The following is a 22,947-nucleotide window of genomic DNA, read 5'->3' as shown; positions in this document are numbered from 1 at the left end:
GAGAAAGTGGGGAAAATGAGGTTAAAAGAGTAGATCTAACATAGTTAACAACATGGTGAAGCTTGCTGAATGGTCTTTTGCTGTGTTCCTTGAAGTTACCAGACTGATCTTGACTATGACGTTCGGGTGAGTGTGGATAATGTCACACTGAGGGGGAGGAATCGGAGGCATTCACTATGGGTGTCCTTGAACAACTGGATCAAAAACAGCAGTACCGAAAAACCTGCTGTAAGGTTTTTGTGTACAATTGGCTCTGGAATGTTACATGTGAGCATAAAGAAGGTGAGGAAGAATAATTTAGAAAAGGGATGGTGTGTGGGAGCATTTTTAGCCATTTTGTTTTGCCTTTCCAGACATCCTCTGGAGCATGGTAGCACCAACACTGATTGTAGAAGGTCTTGAGACAACTTTCCTTCAAGACATTCCAACATCATGCTGCCACGATATTGATGGCTCCCAATAAAGGCTGGCTGTGCCGGCCCATTCAAGTGGTGTGGAGGATATTCTTTTAAAGATTGGCAGATCTGACAGGGTAGCTAATCTTACATTTGTAGAGCTCTACTTTGGGAAAATTACAGATAAAATGCCTAGATGTATCAGAAATTACATTCATTTTATGTCTCCAGATTCTAGAGAAGCTGAAAGACATTGCCGTTTATCTTTCCAAAGATGATTGGGCAGAGCTAAGTGAATGGGTCGACATCCGTTATAAGAAAGTGCAGCAGAACTATGAAACCATGCTTGCAGTAGGTTTGTACAAGATCAATTATTTTCTTACTTTCAACATTTCTCCCTTCCTCTCCTGAACACTCTGATTCGTACTGCCATACAATTCTTCCAATATTACACCCAAGTGGATATTCTCCTCGTATGTGGTTAGATATTTTGGTTGGGATTTTCCATTTCACCGCTCCTGGCACACATCAGGAACACATATCGGGAAATGCAGCACCCGCAACCTGTGATTCACTGAATATTAATTTACTTGCCTTGAAAAAATCCTGTCTGACTGTATGTAGGCTTGTGATATGGGGGACAGCGCAGCTGATCCTGATCTCACCTGACTATCAGAACACCTCCTGTTGTACCTGTGCGGCTTTTCCCCCACTTTTTGTACAAAACTACTAAATGATTGTCATTAAAACTAAATGAAGAATAAAAACAGTAAATATTGGAATAAGGGAGGAAAGCTCTACATCTCAGATGCCATCAAGGACCTTCCTTTCCCTCGGTACTGAGAGTGACCATCAGCTGTCACAAATGTACATCTCCTTCCTTTGGACTCTCCAATGGGTCCAATAGGGATCAGTGGCATAAAAATCTGGGAGAACAGGACTCTTAGAGGGCAAGGGCCTGAGTGCTGTGCTCCCAGCTCCCCAACATAACATAAAAGCTCCTTTTCCTCTGATCAGTCTGGGCTGGATTTAAATCCAGATGCCATTGATGAAAGGAAAGACTCTGTGCTGCTCTTACCTGATATTATTCTAAAATGGTTCGACTCAACAGATGCCTTACGTTAGTAAGTTAAGTCAAATTAAATACAGGCAATTATCAACTGTAGATGAGTGGAATATTTTAATTTTCACAGGATTGAATGTACCAGATCCAGCGTTCATGTCAAGACCTAACAGTGGGCACCAACCCCGTGTGTATGTTTCTAGTGACTCGGATGAGGAGTGGACGCCTAAACTTCTTGTGAAAAACCCACCAAGTAAATTGAATGTGTTTTCTTTGTTAAAGTATTAAATGTGCTTTTTTAACACCCTGATTATAACCAGTTTGTCCAGCAACTAGTGCATATTTTTGTCAGGAGGCAGTTACTTTGAAGTTTTGGAGAGCTGGAGATTTAAGTAAATTGTCTGATCACATTTTCCCTTATACTTGTGTAAGTTTTCTTTTCCAATTTTATCTGCATAATGTATTGATTTTTTCGGGGCCTAAATAAACTAGATATTTTTAGAATCGTTATGTTGTTAACATAATAAACTGAAATCTGAGATTATCTCAATCAGCAGTGATGTCTTACTTTCTCTCCAAGAGGTGAGATTCTTTAAGCCTCTCTTTAAGAATGAAGATACCAAGAAGACTAAGAAAGAGAACACCAGAAAGGTAATTCAAAGTGAACAGAAATTCTTATCAAACTAATAAATCGAGATGGAAACAGACTGCTAGATAATCACGGCAGGCCTGTCAGCATCTGAAGGATATATCGATACAAGTTCCCACCCAAACATTAACCAGTCTTTCTCCTTCAGACACGAATTGAGCTGCTACACACTCCCAGCATTTTCTGTCTTTATCTCACATTTCTAGAAAACAATTTTTCTTTTTAATTTTGCTACATGACTTCCCAATTTGCGTCCCATGGTCCCTGGCAACTTGGTTCTATTTGTATTTATATTTCTTACATAAGAAGATAAGAATTAGGAGCAGGAGCCGGCCATATGGCCCTTCGAGCCTGCTCCACCATTCAATAAGATCATGGCTGATCTTTGGCTCATCTCCACTCTCCGGCCCGGCCCCATATCCCTTGGTTCCCCTCGAGTCCAAAAGTCTACCTAGCTCAGCCTTGAACATACTCAATGACTGAGCATCCACAGCCCTTTGGGGCAGAGAATTCCAAAGATTCACAAACCTCTTAGTGAAGAAATTCCTCCTCATCTCAGTCTTAAATGGCTGACCGCTTATCCTGAGACTATGCCCCCTAGTTCTAGACTCTCCAGCCACAGGAAACAATCTCTCAGCACTTACCCTGTCAATCCCCCTCAGAATCTTACATGTTTCAATGAGATCACCTCTCATTCTTCTAAACTCCAGGGAGTATCGGCCCAATCTCCTCAATCTCTCCTCATAGGACAACCTCTCATCCCAGGGATCAATCTAGTGAACCTTCGTTGCACCGCCTCTAAGGCAAGAATGTCCTTCCTCAGATAAGGAGACCCAAACTGTGCACAGTTCTCCAGGTTGCTTACTTGTCCTTGAAATTCATGGCCAGGAGATTTGGAAAGGCCTTTTAGTGCTGTTGGTGGATAAATCCTCCACCAGCATCCCAAAAGCTGTGAATATCAGCAGCTTGAAATATCTGCAAATTAATCAAAACATGGACATAAATTTTATATGTTGCTCATGAGGCTCCATAATATGGATCTAGCTGGTTCATGAAGACAAAACCCCTTGGTCTCTGCTGCTGTACTAACATCTGAAGGTTCCTAGATTTTCCAGTGGTTATAGTCAAGAGTTGTATTTCTCATGTTGGGAACTAGATTTGAGGGGCAACATATCCGGTGACACAGGGCTGCAGAAAGATCCAACTTCATTTTGGTGACCGTTATGTCCCACTATTCACTGGAACTCACTGAGACACTTCCAAAGGTGCACACAAATCTGTCCAAGAACAGAAAGTGTTGAAAATAAAATTTCAATGTTTGACAGCACATTAACAGAAACTTTACATGAACATTGGATACAACACCCAAGTGGCTACCCTTGTGTGTTGTTAGTTGGTATGATTGCACTAGGATGAGGGTGAGTGTGAGGGGTGGCTAGTGAGATGGGGATGTGATAATGTAGATAGAGAGGGATGGGTGGAGGTGCAAGGTAAGTTGGTGTGAGTAAGGATGTGCAGGAGTAGGGTAGGGAAGGCAGAGTGATGGGGATGTGTTGAGTGGTACAGCAGGATGAGGTTGAGAGCGGATTTGTACTAACGTTTCATGATCTCGAGATCATTGAAATGTTTGCGCCACAGCACCCAGGCCCTCCTGACCACATCCCTGCTTGTGCCCTCCTGTGCAATGTGCAACCAGGCTGTTTTGTTCTCCTGGGGAGGTGTCTTCCGCCCATCGGAAGGGAAGAGGACCTCCCTGCATGCTCTGACTCCATAAGTATATGGAGGGAGACATGGGAGAGCCTGGGTGCAGCCCTGCCCCTCTGTGCAGTGATTGTCAGTGTTTGCAGCACTTCAATGCTGTAGAACACTGACAGCACAAATGTCAAAAGAAAGTTGGCCATGGTCCCTTTAAAGAAACTGGCTGATGACACTTCATGAATGATGTCACTAGACCCGCTTCCTCTAATTGGTCCGGGAAAAACGTTGGGCGGGCTTAACAAGCCCCATCAATGCAAATTAATTTTCCAGAGCTGGATGGAGCTAGCCACTGACATCGCCCGCCCCGGTCCCACCGAGGTAAGGAAAATCCCGGCCGTCATGTCATCCTCACAACTTACTTTCTCATCGAGCTTTGTATCATCAGCAAACCTGGATACATTACACTCGGTCCCTTAATCTAAGTCATTAATATAGATTGGAAATAGCAGAGGCCCCAGCACTGATCCTGGTGGCACCCCATTAGTAACAGCCTGCCATCCTGAAAATGACCCATTTATTCCTACTCACTGTTTTCTATCCTTTAAACTAATCCTCTATCCAACCTTACCCTTACCCCCAACCCCATGAGCCCTTATCTTCTAGGACAACCTTTCATGTGGTACCTTATCAAAAGCGTTTTGAAAATCCTAATATACTACATCCACTGGTTCCCCTTTATCTACCCTGTCAGTTACATCCTCAACAAACTCGGATCGATTTGTGAAACACTATTTCCCTTTCAGAAAACCATGCTGACTCTGCCCAATCATATTGTGATTTTCTAATTGCCCTGTACCACTTCCTTAATAATGGATTCCATAACTCCATGTTCCACAGAATGAAGGTATTTGATACCAGTTGCTTGTGTACATCAGGCGGAATATAATGTTAGTTTTTAGGCATTGTCAAACATTACCTCTCTTTTAGCGATCGCGCGTAGTTTGGGAAGACCAAAGGTGAAGTAGTAAAACTATGTGTCAAATCTGCTCCTGTCCCATTTTCCTGAAGGGATGATTCATGAGTAGATGTGTTTCCTAGTCTGGGCTGACTTATTTTGCAGCCCTTTTGGCAATTGCTAAATGGCTGTTCTTCATGTGTTCGGCTCTTCATTGTCGGAGAAAGTCGAATCTGGTTTCGTACACACGCACATACACTTTCCAGAAGTGATGATTAGTTAGCAATCAGTGGAAATCCTGGTTAATTTTATTCCCTTCCTTGCAAAAGGGTGCTGAGGTTAATTGTATTAATTTTACCACATTTGCTGAGATCACCAAACTGAACACAGGAATACAGAATCAAACATGGGAACGTTCTGACCTGTGTGACTCAGGACTACACTGGGGAGCGACAGCATTTATCCAACGGGTAGTTGGGTAGGTTTGTTTATTAAATATGCTACAACAACTAATGGAGAGGAAAAATAGACAAATACTTTGACTTGTACACAATTTGTTTAGTATTACAGGCAGTCTTGACGCAGCTATTCTTTAATTCAGGAGCGGTGAGGGACAGTTTTACCGTCACATTCTGCATTTCAGAACCAAAAAGCTCCATCACAGATGGCGTCCCATTCAGAAGAGGATAAAGCTGAAGTTTTCAGGGGCTTCACCGAAGACACTGCCTCAGCGATGGAAGAGAAAGTTTCAGTTGAAAACATCAACAGAGAAACGAGTACCTTGGTTTGTGAAAGTGAAGCTCGTAGTGAATCCAATAAAGGTATTTGTCCTGGAATAAAGGATTTCAGTAAAGTATTTCTATTTTGAATAATTGAGGGTGTTTTAATGAGGAAGAGATGCTCTATGTTGATAATGTGACCACTACCGTAGTCATTCAAATCAGATTAACACAGTGTCTTGCATTATTATGTAAATGTCTTCAGCATCTCCTCTGCAACCAGAAACAAACCTTACATGCAAGAATATTACAATTAATTGGTTCAATTTTTGTTCATGATCTTTTCGATTTATTCCACAGTTGTCTGTACTGGAAACATCTTGGGGTCAGCAAATGAGGAAACCACCAAAGAGACTGAAAGCAGAAGATACAGTTTGAGAAAGAGAGAGAGAAAAGTTTACACTGAAGAAAGGGAACTTTGTGACGATGATTATCTGTGTATGTGCAAAGTAACCTATCCATTTCCTCAGGGCAGGAATAATTTATTGGGCATTTTGGTGTGATGACATAGGGGCCTTGGTAGGCCAGGGGATTGGTGGAGCAATGCAGCATGTCAGAGTGGTGGGACAGGAGTGCAGGCCTGTGTTTGCCCACAAACAGGCACCGATTGTTCTTTATCATTGAGGAAAAACAATCACAAATATGATCCCCAAACTATTGATAATAATTCTGGAATCTTCTAATGAAATATTATAGGACTTTCAGTAATCATAAACTAATGGCCCCTGATTACAGGGAATAGCAGCTCCTTGTCTAAGATATTGAAGCATCCTATACCAGCCTACAGCAGGACCTGGACAACATCCAGGCTTGGGCTGACAAGCGGCAGCTAACATTCAAACTTATGAATGTCAAGCAGTGACCATCTCCAAAGAATTGACGGTGCAGACAGAATTAAGTTGGGAGTCAGCATGGTTTGGGAAGGGGTGTGTGGAGAAGATGATGACATAACTGAAAGGGCAAAGTTGAGAAGTGGCACTGACCCCGAGAGTGATTTGCCTGATGGTTTAGAGGGACGTTTCTAACTGGATTGGCCGAATGAGCTTCATTCAAAGAATGTGGAAGCTTTCACCGATAGGAAGCAAAGTCCAAGGGGGAAAATTGAGTCGCATCCCCGCGGCCGAAATTCACCGGTAGTGCCCCAAGACCCCTGCGTTAACATTGATATAACCACGAATTGTACTTCCAAAAGAAACTTCTAGATCTTTCATTACACTGACAATGTCCCTTTCTTCCTTCTCCAGCAGCTCACCAAGTGCACCGAGATGAGTCTCATCCTTGCCCTCATTGCAATGTTGCTTTTACCACTGCAGAGTTTCTTCAGAAGCACATCAGAAGACATCCTGAATCCAGTGGACAGATTTCAGCAGGACAATCTTCGCCTCCCAGCACAAAATATCTTTTACAACGCGAAAGTGGGCAGGGATCATTCACACTCTCTGTCCAGAGGAGAGAATTTATAAAATCAGGTGATCTTCACCTATGCCAGCGGATCCACACTGGAGAGAGGCTGTATAAATGTTCTGAATGTGGAGAGAGTTTCACACAGGCAGGGAACCTCCATACACACCAGCGGATCCACACAGGAGAGAGGCCATATAAATGCACTGAATATGGAGACAGTTTCACACGGGCAGGACACCTCCAGAGACACAAGTGGATCCACACAGGAGAGAGGCCGTATAAATGTACTGAATGTGGAAAGAGTTTCACAGTGTCAGGGAACCTCCAGAGACACCAGCGGATCCACACAGGAGAGAGGCCGTATAAATGTACTGAATGTGGAGACAGTTTTACAGTGTCAGGGAACCTCCATACACACCAGCGGATCCACACAGGAGCGAGGCCGTATAAATGTACTGAATGTGGAGAGTTTCACAGTGTCAGGGAACCTCCATACACACCAGTGGATCCACACAGGAGAGAGGCCGTATAAATGTACTGAATATGGAGACAGTTTCACACGGGCAGGACACTTCCAGAGACACAAGTGGATCCACACAGGAGAGAGGCCGTATAAATGTACTGAATGTGGAGACAGTTTTACAGTGTCAGGGGACCTCCATACACACCAGTGGATCCACACAGGAGGCCGTATAAATGTACTGAATGGGGAGAGAGTTTCACACAGGCAGGGAACCTCCATACACACCAGCGGATCCACACAGGAGAGAGGCTGTGAAAGGGTTAAAAAAGGGCTAAGATGAGGGGATTAAGGAACAGAGCATATCTCCAACCATATAAGGAATTGGTATGAACAATGTCCGGAAGGAAAGTCTGGTGTAGTCGTGGCCAAAGTGCACAAACCGTGAATCACTAACTGAGGAATGTATTGAGAGATAACGTATGATGTCACAAGACCAATGCACACAGGTCACAAGAATTTGCACCCGAAGCCAACTGTATGATGAAAGAAATGTATACGTGTAATGCACCTAATTGCAAACAGTAGCCACGACTCAGAACAAAACCTGTATATAAGGCAGGAGATTTTCAACGATCGGGAACATTCATCCCAGGATGGGTGTCTTCCCTGTCGACTTGTGAATAAAGTTGTTTTACTGAACACACCTCCAGACTCCGAGTGATTGATTGGGAATAAGGCGGACGTCGACCCTTTATATCACAGGGTCCGTCCGTCTAGGGGAGAAGAAGCTCTCCCCGTTTACCCTTACAACTTGGCGTAGTCGGCAGGATCTACCGGATGGGCTGAGTAGAGACATTGTCTCCTCGCATCGAAGCTCAGGGCCGGAGATCCAATGAATCAGAGGCGGAGTCGGGATACATGAGTAAAGCAACTTGGGTGCATGCTAGGACATTATAGAAATGATAATGTCTGAATAAGTTGAGGAGCTCGGGTTATATAGGATTGGATATAGGGAAAATCCAATCTAGGCGGAGTTAAAACCGCGTAAGCAGGGAAAGGTCCCTGAAGGTCCGGGGGAGTTCCGGAGGTAGGAAACGAGGGGGAAACTAGCAAATCCACCCTAAAAGGATGGCGAACAAAAAGGACGCCAAAAGATCTAAACTCCCGTATGACTTTGTATGCGATAGGTATCGACGGACAACAGTCGGGCATAAGATAACTTGCCGTATGAATTTGTACGCGATAGTATCGGATAACGGAAATTCTGATAGGGGCAGGGTAAAAAGATCCCGGGGAAGTGAGAAAACCTCACGGAAATTCCCGAGCGGCTAGAAAATGCCTGGGAAAGAAATCGACGGACAAACAGGATGGCGTAACGTAACTTGCCGTACGAATTTGTGCATGATAAGTATGAGAAAGTTAAGGAAAAGATGGTAAAAAAAAGGGATATGATGACAAGGTAATAAAAAGAATGGGAAAGGAAGGTGGGATCCTGAATGGGTTCCCGACCGACAAAAAGAATGGTGGAGTAAGGAGAGCAAGAATAAGGAGGAGAAAACTGTAGTGGTTCTTTGTCAGGGCCACCTGAAAAATGTGTAAGATTGGGGCCACATGGGAGAGGGAAAAAGAGGAGTTAGTGGAACAGTTAAAAAAGGTAGGCACCAAGTGTGCCGCTGTAATGAAGACAAGGTCAGTGCACAGTGGAAGGAATGATAGGAGATCGATTGGGAGGATTTAGAAAGAGAAACCTAACGTTTTACCGACACGGAAGTTATTAACGTCTGTGCTGAAACAAATAAAACACAAGATTGCTGAGTGAAAGGAACCTTAAAAAATACTGGGATCTCAGTTTGTGTGAAAGTTTTCCTGACTATGGATGTTTAAGAAGTTACAGTATTCCGTTTGTCTGAAAGCCTGTCTTTAAAAAAATGTCTGTTGTGTGTTTTAACTCCACCCACTCTTTGGTACAGAGAGCTAAAAGCTGTTTAACCCGTTGAAGACTTGTCTTGAAGGATGGACAAGCGTGTGTTGTTTTAAGTTTGTTAATTGTTTTACAAAAGAGAAGCTTCAGTCTTGAAGTCACAGTTGCCAATTTGCCTGGAAGAAAATGAATTTGAATGTTTACAAGGCATGGGTAATTGTTTCCTTGTTAATGTGACTATGGTTTCTTTCTTTTCCAAGTGATACTGGTTAGTTTAAAAAAAATTGATCTGGATTGAATTGGAGTTATGAGGTTAATTAACCTATTAAAACCAGGCTTTCATTGTGGCCACGGTGAAATTCTGGTTGGTGTAAATTTGTGTAAACCGTATTGAATAAGATATTTAATGGTCTGAAACCAGCCCTTAAAATATTGACAGTCTTGGATATAGCGAACAGGTTCTGGTCCATACCATTGGCAGAGGAATCACAAGGGAAATTCGCCTTTACCGTCAGGGATAGACAATATACATGGACCAGGGTCCCACAGGGGTTCCACAATAGTCCAAATATATTCCACCGTGTACTGAGTCAAGCCTTAGACGAGTTAGACCTATCAAAGTACCAGAGCGCCCTACTCCAATATGTCGATGACATAATGATTGCATCAGAGGATGCCAAAGGACACATGGGAGCATTACTAGCCACCCTCCAGACATTTAACAAAGCTGGCTTTAAATTGAACCCAAATGGCACAGGTTGGACTGTCCAAAGTAAAGTATCTAGGACACGAAATTAGCCAGGGGTATAAGGCACTCCCGCAGGAACAAAAGGCAGCCATAAAAGACAAGCCAAGGCCAGTGACCGTCCGGGGAGCGAGGAAAGTGTTGGGACTATTTAATTACTGCAGGAATTTTATATCAGACTTTGCAGGGAAAGCAGAGCCGATTCAACGGTTAGTTAAAGGGGGGAGACCCACCACCGATGAGATAGAATGGGAGACGGAGCAGGAGGAAGCATATAGGGCCCTTAAACAGGAATTAATAACAGCCCCTGCCCTAGGATTATCAGATCCCACTCGACCCTTCCACCTATATTGTGATTTAGATCATGAGAGTGATTCAGCCGTGGTAATGCAAGATCACGGAGGGAAACAGAGACCCGTTGCGTATTACTCTGCAAAAAAAGACCCAGTAGCGAAGGCGATGCCACGATGTGTGGCTGCAATAGATTGTGCCACCTGGGCGGTGCGAGTAAGTGAACCAATAGTGATGATGGGAAAGGTAATTTTGCATACTCAACATACATTACTGGAACTACTCAACACAGGAAAATTGTGGACAATATCGGATAGCAGGAAAGTTAAATGGGAAACTATATTACACCCCAGGGATGGAACTGTGATAATACAAAAACATCCCGGGGTTAATCCAGCCACGGGCATATTAACGGAAGGAGAAGAGCACAGTTGTCAGATGAAAATGGAGGAAGAAATAGGGAGTGGAGTAAAGGAAGACCCACTAGAAAATCCCCATATGGTCATCTATGTAGATGGATCCCGAAAATATATCAACGGAGAACCCAGAACAGGGTGGGCAGTAGTGAATCAAGAAGGAAAGACCCTGTTAAAAGGAGCCCTTTTATGGGGATAAGTCAGCACAGGTAGCGGAACTAGTGGCTTTAATAAAAGCGTTGGAAATAGCAAAAAACAAACGGATAAATGTTTATACCGACAGCCGTTATGCCTTCGGAGTGGTGCATGATTATATGACACTATGGGCCAGAAGGGGGTACATGACCTCTACGGGAGAGGTAGTAAAACATGGAAAACTAATAGAAAGGTTAGTTAAGGCTGCACAGGCACCTTTAGAGGCAGCGGTAATTAAAATAAAAGCCCACACAAAGATAGAGGATATGGACTCACAGGAACCCCAGGACCAGGCCCCTATAGGGAATAGGTATGCAGATCTAGCCGCCAAATTAGCTGCGGAAGAAATGCAACCAGAGGACGCATTCAAAAACGAAATAAATATGGTCATGATAGGCAGTGGGGTACAGGAAGTGAATATAATGGAGGTACAAGAAAATACTAGTAAAGAGGAAAAAGAGAGATGGAGACAAGCGGGCGCTCGACTACAGGATGGAATCTGGAAATGGGGCCCCCGTAACCAGGTGGTGGCACCGGAATGTTGCAGACAACAACTGATGGCGCTATACCATGGTGTAACACATACTGGCAGAAGTAACATGTTGCACCTACTGACACAGTACTGGTGGGGGCCAAAGATGGGTCGGGAAGTAGCGGAATATTGCCACCGCTGTATAATATGCACTAAGAATAATGTAGGACAGAGATGTAGAGTTAGAGTAGCAAACCAACCCAGGCCCCAAGGACCCTGGGAAAACTTACAAATTGACTTTACCAGCAGGACCGGGGGAAGAAATATTGCCTGGTAATAATTGACCAATTTACCAGGTGGGTGGAAGCTTTTGCCACCCGAGATTGCTCTGCAAAAACAGTTGCACTAATATTGGCTACCGAGGTTATACCCCGTTGGGGAGTGCCTCTGCAAATTGACTCAGACAACGGCACTCATTTCACCGGTAAAATAATGAAACTTGTAAGCTGTTACACGTAACACAAAAATATCACATACCATATCACCCCCAGAGCTCGGGGATGGTAGAAAGAATGAATAGGACACTGAAAAACGCGCTGACAAAAACCATCCAAGAAACAGGGAAGGGATGGTCGGAATTATTACCCAGCATACTAATGAGGCTGTGAGCCACCCCAGGACGAACGACCGGACTGACCCCCTACGAACTAATGACAGGAAGAGCTATGAGACTACCAGAGGATTTGGCTGGAGGGGTGAGAGAACCAGGACCAGTACAAGATAGATTAAGTACAACTAAATCAGGAGGTACAAGCACTGAATAAAGAAGTAAGGAACCAACAACAGGTTAAAGATCTAGAAAGGCAGAATGCTGGACTTAAACCAGACGAGTTGCCCAGAATAGGTCAACAAGTAATGACGCAAGTTATCGGAAGAAAGGGAATGGAGCCCCGTTGGATGGGGCCATATACTGAATTAATGACAAGTGATACGTGTGTTTGTCTACAGGAACCGACGGGTATGCGATGGAAGCACTGGACCCAGGTGAAACCATTTAACACTAAAGACCCCCATTCTACCCTCTCCTCTAGGGGAAAGAGCTCGGAAGACGACCAGACCTCTGTTTAAATTACAGGTAAACATGGATCCAGTGAGATGGATTATTATAACTACTCTGATGACAACATTTATAAGCCCAAATAACGGGCTGAAAGAAATGGACTGCAAGTTAAGATCCCCTAGTGGAGACTCCACGAGGAACTTCATTATATCACACAGTTACGAGTGTGAAAAACAGGAAAAGGATGTTACAGGTGTAACGGTATCTGGGTGAACTTGGATCAACGACCATGCGGACCCTGTAGAATGACAGATACCAGCAATATGGTAAGATGTAATAGACACTGGCAGGTGTTGGGTCAAGTAGGGGGAGGATATATCCTGAGCTGCAAGGACAATATCATAAGATGGACTATTGTACACAGCATTACAACACCTCAACCAACAACAAGAAGGATCACACCACAAGGAGTAACCCTAGAACCAACAACACCCCCAATCACAACGACACCTGAAGAACGAAGGTGTCCGAAATGGACGCCTGGGCCCGAAAATGGACTGGTGTTATTTACCGAGGGAGAACAATTGTATGATAATGTGAGACACGAAATTGTACCGGTACTAATGAACTTAACCATGCTACAATGGCCAGGATATTGTGAAAGATTTACTAAAACTAGAGCGTTGTATGCATATATGATAAGGAATGTAATTAACCAAGCTGCTGATGCAACAGGGGCTTCTAGTTTCAGGGGACATGCTGCATTCCACCAAAGAATTAAGAGGGGCTTCGGAAACGATGTACTCACGGGAATAAATACGGGGACGTCATTCATTAATGCCCTGGATATACAAGGAGTCCAGAGTAGTGTGGAACAATTACAAAGGGTAATACAACAGATTTTAGAGAAAGAAACTGGTTTGCTTCAACACGATTCAGAGTTGGGAGAACATACGATAAGGACATTACTCGAGGGAATCAAAGTTATAGAAACCATGCTGGCACTATCAACAAACTAAACCATAGAGATGAGGAACAGGCAAAAGATGGGGTAGGGAGAAACTTGTGCCATGCCTATGGCCAATGGACCACCGGATAGTTAAAACACAATCTGGCACAGATACAACGAGGTGAGGGACCAGACTGGATTAACAGCACACAGCTCTATGGCCTGAGCCAGAATCCAGGCCCTCTGAGTGCCTGTACCCTCAAGGGGATGACCAGAGTATATCCAGTGATACAAAAATGCAAAGCAGAAGTGACAGCAATGATAGGCATGGTACTCATGATACCAGTGGTGAGACTAGACACGACTCCATACCCACAGTACCAGGTAACAAACATAGGCATAGTGAGGGCTGAGACATACCTCCAATACTATCCAATTGATACCTATGCCATCAGGAAGAATGGTACTATAAGAGGAGTCTCCCTAAACGGATGCCATGGGAAAGGTATGCTTAAGATATGCCCACATCCGGTAGGAGAAGGCACTAAGGATGAGTGCGGCTATAATAAGACAGAGGGGTGCATGTTGGAATTATCACATCGATCACCATCACACCCGCTCGGGATATAGAGACAGAGGGGAGTATTGTATAGCCACCACAGAGACTGAGCACCAATATTGTAACCTTGTATGTGTAATCACAATGCCTAACTTCTGCTTTACACCAAAGATCCCTGTGACAATTGGACACAGCAGATTGGTGTATGTACACTCAAGGGAGGAAATGAAACTAAATGTGACAGATAGTTTAAGGGACGAATTGGTCAATTATGAAGATCCGGTGGGGGCTCCGATACCCCGCCTGCAAGAGGATCTGCAAGAGATAAAAGAGGGCTTAAGTAAAATGGTGAAACAATACGTAATGTTGCAAAGGAACCTTGGGGAACTAGAAAGGGACATAGAAGTAGAACTACAGGAGGTCCCATGGTATAAGAAGCTGTGGGATTGGGGGATGAATGTCAACATCCACCCATGGGACAGCATTACGTCTCACATACCAATTATAGTACAATTGGTTTTGACGATCGGAATGGGAATAGCAGCACGTGCCGCCTGTAAAAAAAACAAAAAAGAAAGAAGGAAATGGAAGAAATGTACATGACCTTGATAAAGTAGTAATGTATGCTGTTCGATGGTAATTGTTACAGAAACCTCCTGGGCAGATTCCCATCGAGCAGACAGACTATTACTACGAACGAGCGAAGGCTTGGGAGAAAGACCTGCTTAATGGATGTATAGTACTAATAACATTAATGCTTATAACCTATGTAATTGGATGGATAATATATTGATGGAAAAGATGTCAGGCTGCGCAGATTCAGGCCCGAGGCTGTCGGCGATTCCCAGGAGGCCGTCATTCCAGTGTGACTCCGGGAATCCGCCCCCAGATTTGTTCCCAGGCGGGCCAATAGCAGAAGGTCGTCCCCCGGGGGTGGGAGGGGGAGGGGCGGGTGATCGATCACACACCGCTTCCTTGCTCTCCACCGGTCAAGCTCCCAGCTAGGCCGCACTCGAAGCCTAGGACTCGCCTGAGCCCGAGGCCCTGCCCCAGGCCCCCTCCTCCCTGTACCCCTTCAGCAGCTGGTTGAGCAGGGTCTTCTCATTGGCCCCTTGCCGCCGCGCGAGGAGGGGCGGCAGCGGGCTGCACCGGTACTCGATGACCACCATCTTGGCCCGGTCCAAGTTCTCCCGGGTGGGAATCTGCATCATCCACACGGAACTCCCCCGGTGGTCCTGGAATCGTGGAGCCAGGGCTTGGAAGAGCTTCGGGATGAGATCTTTCTCCTGACAGAAACAGAAAAAGAGGTTTATTCCCAGAAATATTCCACTCTCCCCTCCCCTCAACCGGGCCCAATAAGAACTCTCCCTTCTCAGTTACGGCTCACTCTCGCCTCCGAGTCATGGGTTCGAGCCCCACTCCAGAGACTTGAGCCCATAAACCAGGCCGACACTCCCAGTACAGTACTGAGGGAGCGCCGCACTGTCAGAGGGGCAGTGCTGAGGGAGCGCTGCACTGTCGGAGGGGCAGTACTGAGGGAGCGCCGCACTGTCGGAGGGGCAGTACTGAGGGAGCGCCGCACTGTCGGAGGGGCAGTACTGAGGGAGCGCCGCACTGTTGGAGGGGCAGTACTGAGGGAGCGCCGCACTGTCGGAGGGGCAGTACTGAGGGAGCGCCGCACTGTCGGAGGGGCCGTACTGAGGGAGCGCCGCATTGTCGGAGGGGCTGTACTGAGGGAGCATTGCTCTGTCAGAGGGGCAGTACTGAGGGAGCGCCGCTCTGTCGGAGGGGCAGTACTGAGGGAGCATCGCACTGTTGGAGTGGCCGTAATGAGGGAGCGCCGCATTGTCGGAGGGGCAGTGCTGAGGGAGCATTGCACTGTCGGAGGGGCAGTACTGAGGGAGCGTTGCACTGTCGGAGGGGCAGTACTGAGGGAGTGCTGCACTGTCGGAGGGGCAGTGCTGAGGGAGCATCGCACTGTCGGAGGGGCAGTACTCAGGGAGTGCCGCACTGTCGGAGGGGCAGTACTGAGGGAGTGCCGCACTGTCAGAGGGGCAGTACTGAGGGAGCGCCACACTGTCGGAGGGGCAGTGCTGAGGGAGCGCCGCACTGTCGGAGGGGCAGTACTGAGGGAGCGCCGCACTGTCAGAGGGGCAGTACTGAGGGAGCGCCACACTGTCGGAGGGGTAGTGCTGAGGGAGCGCCACACTGTTGGAGGAGCAGTGCTGAGGGAGCGTTGCACTGTCGGAGGGGCAGTACTGAGGGAGCGCCGCACTGTCGGAGGGGCAGTACTGAGGGAGCGCCGCACTGTCAGAGCGATTCACTGTCAGAGGTGTCACCTTTCAGATGAGAGGTTAAACACGAGACTCCGTCTGCCCTCTCAAGTGAATGCAAAAGATCCTGCAGCCACTATTTCGAAGAGGAGCAGGGGAGTTCTCCTCGCTGTCCTGGGGCCAATATTTATCCCTCAACCAACATCTGGTGATGATCACATTTGTATGTGGGAGCTTGCTGTGCACAAATTGGCTGCCGGGTTTCCTACATTACAACAGTGACTACACTTCAAAAAAAAAGTACTTCATTGGCTGTAAGGTGCTGTGGGACGTCCTGAGGTAGTGAAAGGCGCTATAGAAATGCAAGTAGCCAAGGCTCTTTGCGATGGCCAGCGCGGCGAGATCACGGGCGTGGCGGAGTGACGCTCGCGACACAGGCCGACTTCGAAGACCCCGCAGCCCCCACCCCGCCCCGCCCTCAGCCCCGCACCAGAGATACTGACCGTCAGCCAGAAGTCGGCCATCTTCATGGCTTTCTCGTCCGTGTCCCCTCGCTTGGCGTAATCCACCAGCTGGAAAGCAAGGGCAGATCAGTCAAACCCGCAGGCTCCTTCCCAGCACAGACAGAGGCCAGTCGGCCCCTCCAGCCTGCCCTCCTTCTGTACGTGAGCAATCCCCAAACCCATCCCACTGCCCCACTCTCTCCATCTACAAATATTGATCCCAAATTCCCCCTTTCACAGAAGCCATGATCTCGGCCTCAACCTCCTCCCCATGGCTTCAGTGACGTGGAGGATTGGAGAAGCTGGGATTGTTCTTCGAGCAGAGAAGGTTTAGGGCAGATTTAACAGAATCATAGAATGATACAGCGCAGGAGGAGGCCATTCGGCCCATCGTGCCTGTGCTGGCTCTTTGGACCCACTCCCCTGCTCTTTCCCCAGGGCCCGGAAAATGTTTCCTTTTCAAGTATTTATCCAATTCCCTTTTGAAAGTTATTATTGAATCTGCTTCCACCGGCCTTTCGGGCAGCACATTCCAGATCACAACAACTCGCTGTGTAAAAATAATCTCCTCACCTCCCCTCTGGTTCTTTAACCAATCACCTTCAACCTGTGTCCTCTGGTTACCGACCCTTCTACCACTGGACACAGTTTCTCCTCATTTACTCTCAAAACCATTTATGATTTTGAATACAATCTTCCCCTTAACCTTCTCTGCTCTAAGGAGAACAATCCCAGCTCCTCCAGTCTCTCCACATAACTGAAGCCCCTCATCCCTGGAACCATTCTCGTAAAGAGCGGCGTTCAAAATCATGAGGGGTTTTGATCGAGTAAATGAGGAGAAACTGTTCCCACTGGCAGGAGGGTCGGTAACCAGAGGACACAGAGTTAAAATAATTGGCAAAAGAACCAGAGGGGAGATGAGGAGATTATTTTTTTATGCAGCGAGTTGTTGTGATCTGGAATGCGCTGCCTGAAAGGCCGGTGGAAGCAGATTCAATAATAATTTTCAAAAGAGAATTGGATAAATACTTGAAAAGGAGATATTTGCAGGGCTCTGGGGAAAGAGCAGGGGGAGTGGGAACTAATTGGAGAGCTCGTCAAAGAGCTGGCACAGGCACGAGGGGCCGAATGGCCTCCTTCTGTGCTGTGAGATTCTATGGGAGCATTCCGTGCTTCAACACCTCTGTGTACAGAAATTTCTACTAATCCCTCTCAGAACACTCGTTAAATTGATGGGCTCACGTCACTGACTCCCCGAGCACAGGAAATTTATTGTCCCTATTCACTCCATCAAAACTCGATGATTTTTAAAAACCCTATTAAATCTCCTCTTAGCCCTCTCTGCTCCAGTGCAAATAGTCCCAGGATCTCAAGTCACCTCTCTGGCTCAGTGGGTAACACTCACTCTCGCCTCCGAGTCAGATGGTCGGTTCGAGTCTCAGTCCAGAAACTTCAGTACATAATCCAGGCCGACACTCCCAGCGCAGTAATGAGGGAGCGCTACACTGTCGGAGGGGCAGTACTGAGGGAGCGCCACACTGTCGGAGGGGCAATACTGAGGGAGCGCCGCATTGTGGGAGCGCTGCACTGTCAGAGGGAGTGCCGTACTGTCGGAGAGGCAGCACCGAGGGAGCGCCGCACTGTCGGAGGGGCAGCACTGAGAGGGCGCTGCACTGTCAGAGGGAGCGCCGCACTGTCGGAGAGGCAGCACTGAGGGAGCACCGCACTGTCGGAGGGGCAGCACTGAGGGGGCGCTGCTCTCTCGGAGGGGCAGTACTGAGGGAGTGCGACACCGTTGGAGGTACTGTCATTCGAATAAGTCGTTAAACCGAGGCCTCGTCTGCCTTCTCAGGTAGACATAAAAGACCCTGCGGCCACTATTGGCAAAAGAGCAGGAGAAGTTATTCCAAGTGTCCTGGGCTAATATTTATCCCTCAATCAATAACCACTGAAAACAGATGATCTGGTCTTTTTTAAAAATGCATTCATGGGTTGTGGGCATTGCTGGCAAGGCCAGCATTTATTGCCCATCCCTAGTTGCCCTTGAGAAGGTGGCGGTGAGGTGCCTTCTTGAACCGCTGCAGTCCGTGTGGTGAGGGCACTCTCACAGTGCTGTTTGGGAGGGAGTTTTTAGGGAGCCTCTTTTCCAGGTTGAATCGCCCAAGTCTCTCCACACAACTCAGTCCCTCTGGCACCGGGGATCGGTCTCGTGGCTCTACTCTGTGATGCCCCTAGTAGTCGAATATCTCTCTTATGTCTCTGTGTCCAGAACTGGATCCAGTACATTTAAAAGAAAGACTTGCATTTATATAGCACCTTTCACGACCACCAAACATCCCAAAGTGATTTACAGCCAATGAAGTACTTTTGAAGTGTAGTCACTGTTGTAATGTAGGAAACGCAGCAGCTAATTTGTACACAGCAAGCTCCCACAAACAGCAATGTGATGATGACCAGATAATCTGTTTTCTAGTGATGTTGGTTGAGGGATAAATATTGGCCCGGACACCGGGGATAACTTCCCTGCTCTTCTTCGAATTAGTGCCGCGGTGTAGCGGTTCGTGTAAATCGCCACTAAATGAAAGAGTTTAACTTCGACAAACTATAAATAAGTTGTTTATTTACCAGAACAGGATAATTACAGCAGGTAAAGTAGCAGGTAAGATGGCTGACTGCAGGAGCACCATGTTGTAGGTCTTGTCCCAGCGGGGACTCCACAAGGACTGAGTTCCCATGCCCGTGGGGAGCGTCATGACCTCATTACGCTCTGCTCTATATTCCCGCGCTTTGGGCATCACGTGACCTGCGCCGTTGCATCGGTACATCTCCCCGGTACGAAGGCTGGCCTTTGAGGCCAAGGTTGCAAGGCTGGACTGTGCCGGTACTTGCCGCGGGAGTGGAGGATCGCTTCGCTCCCGCCTGCTGGCCGATGTGGCCGAAGTCGCGGTAGGCCGGGCTGTGCCCGCGGCCGTCTAGGAAACCCGAGACGGGCCGGCGGCCGACGCGCATGCGTCACGTGATACGTGACGTCAGCGCGTTAGGTCGCCTCTTAAAGGGGCAACGGCCCAACAGGTAAGTTAAAGGGGCAACAGCCCCAACTGGTAAGTTATACAAATAAGTAAGTTAAGTACATACAGTTAAGTAAGTTATACATACATAAGTAAGTTAAGTTAAAGGGAATTATGTATCTCAATGTAAAGGACAACCAATGGGACCGCCACACAGGCCCCCCCAGAATTCGCTTTAACGAAAGTCCAAGGATGAGATGGTCTGACGAGCTGGTGGTCACATGCTGTCTCGACTTAGTAGGCAAGGCATAAAGATACTACTCGTAAGCGGATCCTTACACACATCATGGCGAATAAAACGTATCCGTCAGGCGAAGGACCATAGAGACGTGCGAAACAGCAGGCCTTGTCAGAGTGACGGGCAGATTGGGCGGACGCGGGCGATGTCTCCGTTGGCTGGTGAGCGAAACCTTCAGGAGGCTGGAATGAACGGAACAGTGCGTGCCATAGTGCTACGACATGAACGGAACGTAGGGTGAAGAGTTGCTGCGTTGATCTGTGATCGGTGAGGCTAGCAACTTTCACGTGGCTGATCGCGACCGCAGGATGCCCGTTGGACCCGTCCTCGATGTGTGCAGCTTCAATAGACATTTGCATTTGTTAAAGGGAAAACTGGAGAAAGGACGGCAACGGTCCAGGTTGTTGTTGCTTTCAGGAGAGGTTAACTCTACCTGGCGGGCGGCAACAGTTGTAACAATTGTAAATTTAGGAAAAAACAGCCGAAAGGGCGGCACACTTTTGTTCACGCCGAATCGTGTAGTAAATAACACAACCAGCAAGCTGAAAAGCTGGTGCATCGTCAGCGAGAAAAGAGTCATCGATGTTCACGAGGGAGGGGTTGGTTCTCGTGGGCGAGGAATGCGTCCTCGTATTTTGCGGGGATGAGTCCTCGTGGTATCCCCGCGGGGTGCGCTCCGATCTTGTGGGCCCGAACATGCTGTACCCCGCGCTTGGAGAGATGTATACTTGCTGTTACATTGGATGTAGAGGCAGACGATCCGTGTGGCAGTAGAAGAATCGAATACGGAGACCGTGGTCTATGTCGCATCGATGTTCTCGGCAAACAGGGCTTCTTCCTTCAAAAAGCACGAGGGAGACCGTGGCTCCCTGGATTGCGGTAGCGACAGCAGAACGGCTGATGCTTCCATAGCGTGCTTCGTTTGTGAAAAACGTTCACAAACCCACCAATTGTAGCGCTGGTGGACGACAGTTGCCGTTGGTCGTGCTCTACTTCTATGAAATTGTTCATGAAAATTGGGCTCACCTCCAAGCTGCGCTTCCGTTGCGAAGACGTTCGCAAAAACTGGGTCACTTTTGGTGGAATCGGTGTTAAGCGGTTGCTGTTCCGTGTTGTTCGTCGGTTGTGCGTTGGTCGTCTTGAGTGAAGACGAGGTTCAGGCGTGCATTGCTACCGTGAAAATCGTTCACGGATACGGGTTCACCCATTGTAGCGTTGGAATTGATGAGCTCCCGTACTCACATCGTAGGGTCACCAATGTAGCGGTTCGTGTAAATCACCACTAAATGAAAGAGTTTAACTTCGACGAACTATAAATAAGTTGTTTATTTACCAGAACAGGATAATTACAGCAGGTAAGGTAGCAGGTAAGATGGCTGACTGCAGGAGCACCATGTTGTAGGTCTTGTCCCAGCGGGGACTCCACAAGGACTGAGTTCCCAGTCCCATGGGGAGCGTCATGACCTCATTACGCTCTGCTCTATATTCCCGCGCTTTGGGCGTCACGTGACCTGCGCCGTTGCATCGGTACATCTCCCCGGTATGAAGGCTGGCCTTTGAGGCCAAGGTTGCAATGCTGGACTGTGCCGGTACTTGCCGCGTGAGTGGAGGATCGCTTCGCTCCCGCCTGCTGGCCGATGCGGCCGAAGTCGCGGTAGGCCGGGCTGTGCCCGCGGCCGTCTAGGAAACCCGAGTCGGGCCGGCGGCCGACGCGCATGCGTCACGTGATGCGTGACGTCAGCGCGTTAGGTTGCCTCTTAAAGGGGCAACGGCCCAACAGGTAAGTTAAAGGGGCAACAGCCCCAACTGGTAAGTTATACAAATAAGTAAGTTAAGTACATACAGTTAAGTAAGTTATACATACATAAGTAAGTTAAGTTAAAGGGAATTATGTATCTCAATGTAAAGGACAACCAATGGGACCACCACAGCGGGATCTTTTACGTCCACCTGAGAGAGCAGACGGGGCCTCGGTTTAATGTCTCATCTGAAAGGCGGCACCTCCGACAGTGGAGTTATCCCCGGTGTCCTGGCCAATATTTACCGTTCAATCAATATCAATAAAACAGATTATCTGGTCATTGTCACATTGCAGTTTGTGGGAGCTTGCTGTGCACAAATTGGCTGCCGCGTTTCCCACATTACAACAGTGACTACACTTCAAAAGTACTTCATTGGCTGAAAAGCGCTTTAGGACGTCCGGTGGTCATGAAAGGCGCTACATAAATGCACGTTGTTGATTCGGGGGAAAGCAGAGTAACAGCAGCCTGGGCAGACGGCAGGAAGGAACAAGATAAACGGGGTGTTCGAAGGGAGGAAGTGATTACCTTCTCAGTGTAAAACCTCATCTCATCAGCCCGGGCCAGGGTGGTTTCAATCCTCTCGTGTCGCACCAACGCTGTCACAAGTTCCGCAACATATCGATCCGGGACCGGGGTCCCAGCCCCATCCGACGGTAAACTCGCCCATGACTGATCCAGAGGGCAGCGGTGAGATGCATCCTTCCAAGCGGCCAGGAGTCTGGGGGGGATCAGAGACCGGAGCAAAGGTGAGAATTCAACCGTCCCCATCCCACGCTGATCACCGACCCCACCAGACCCCGTCCCACGCTGATCACTGCCCCCCCAGACCCTGACCCACAGTGATCACCGCCCCCCGGACCCCGTCCCACACTGATCACCGCCCCCCGGACCCCGCCCCACGCTGATCACTGCCCCCCCGGACCCCGACCCACACTGATCACTGCCCCCCCAGACCCCGACCCACAGTGATCACCACCCGGATCCCGACCCACACTGATCACCGCCCCCCCGGACCCCGACCCACACTGATCACTGACCCCCCAGACCCC

At 47.7% G+C, this 22,947-nt stretch overlaps 1 protein-coding gene and 1 pseudogene across 1 annotated transcript in view; one reads left to right on the top strand and one right to left on the bottom strand.

The window, feature by feature from the left end:
* The window catches only part of LOC147109831 (uncharacterized), a 296,962-nt gene that overhangs the window by 215,996 nt on the left and 58,019 nt on the right, over nucleotides 1-22,947 (top strand). The gene's annotated exons all lie outside the window — the stretch shown is intronic.
* On the bottom strand, nucleotides 15,016-22,609 carry LOC147109832 (large ribosomal subunit protein bL17m-like; annotated as a pseudogene).

Source organism: Somniosus microcephalus, chromosome 12 (assembly GCF_052327205.1).
Source record: "Somniosus microcephalus isolate GS21.2 chromosome 12, FLI_Smic_1.0, whole genome shotgun sequence".
NCBI lineage: Eukaryota > Metazoa > Chordata > Chondrichthyes > Squaliformes > Somniosidae > Somniosus > Somniosus microcephalus.
This window is presented reverse-complemented; position numbering and strand designations above follow the sequence as displayed.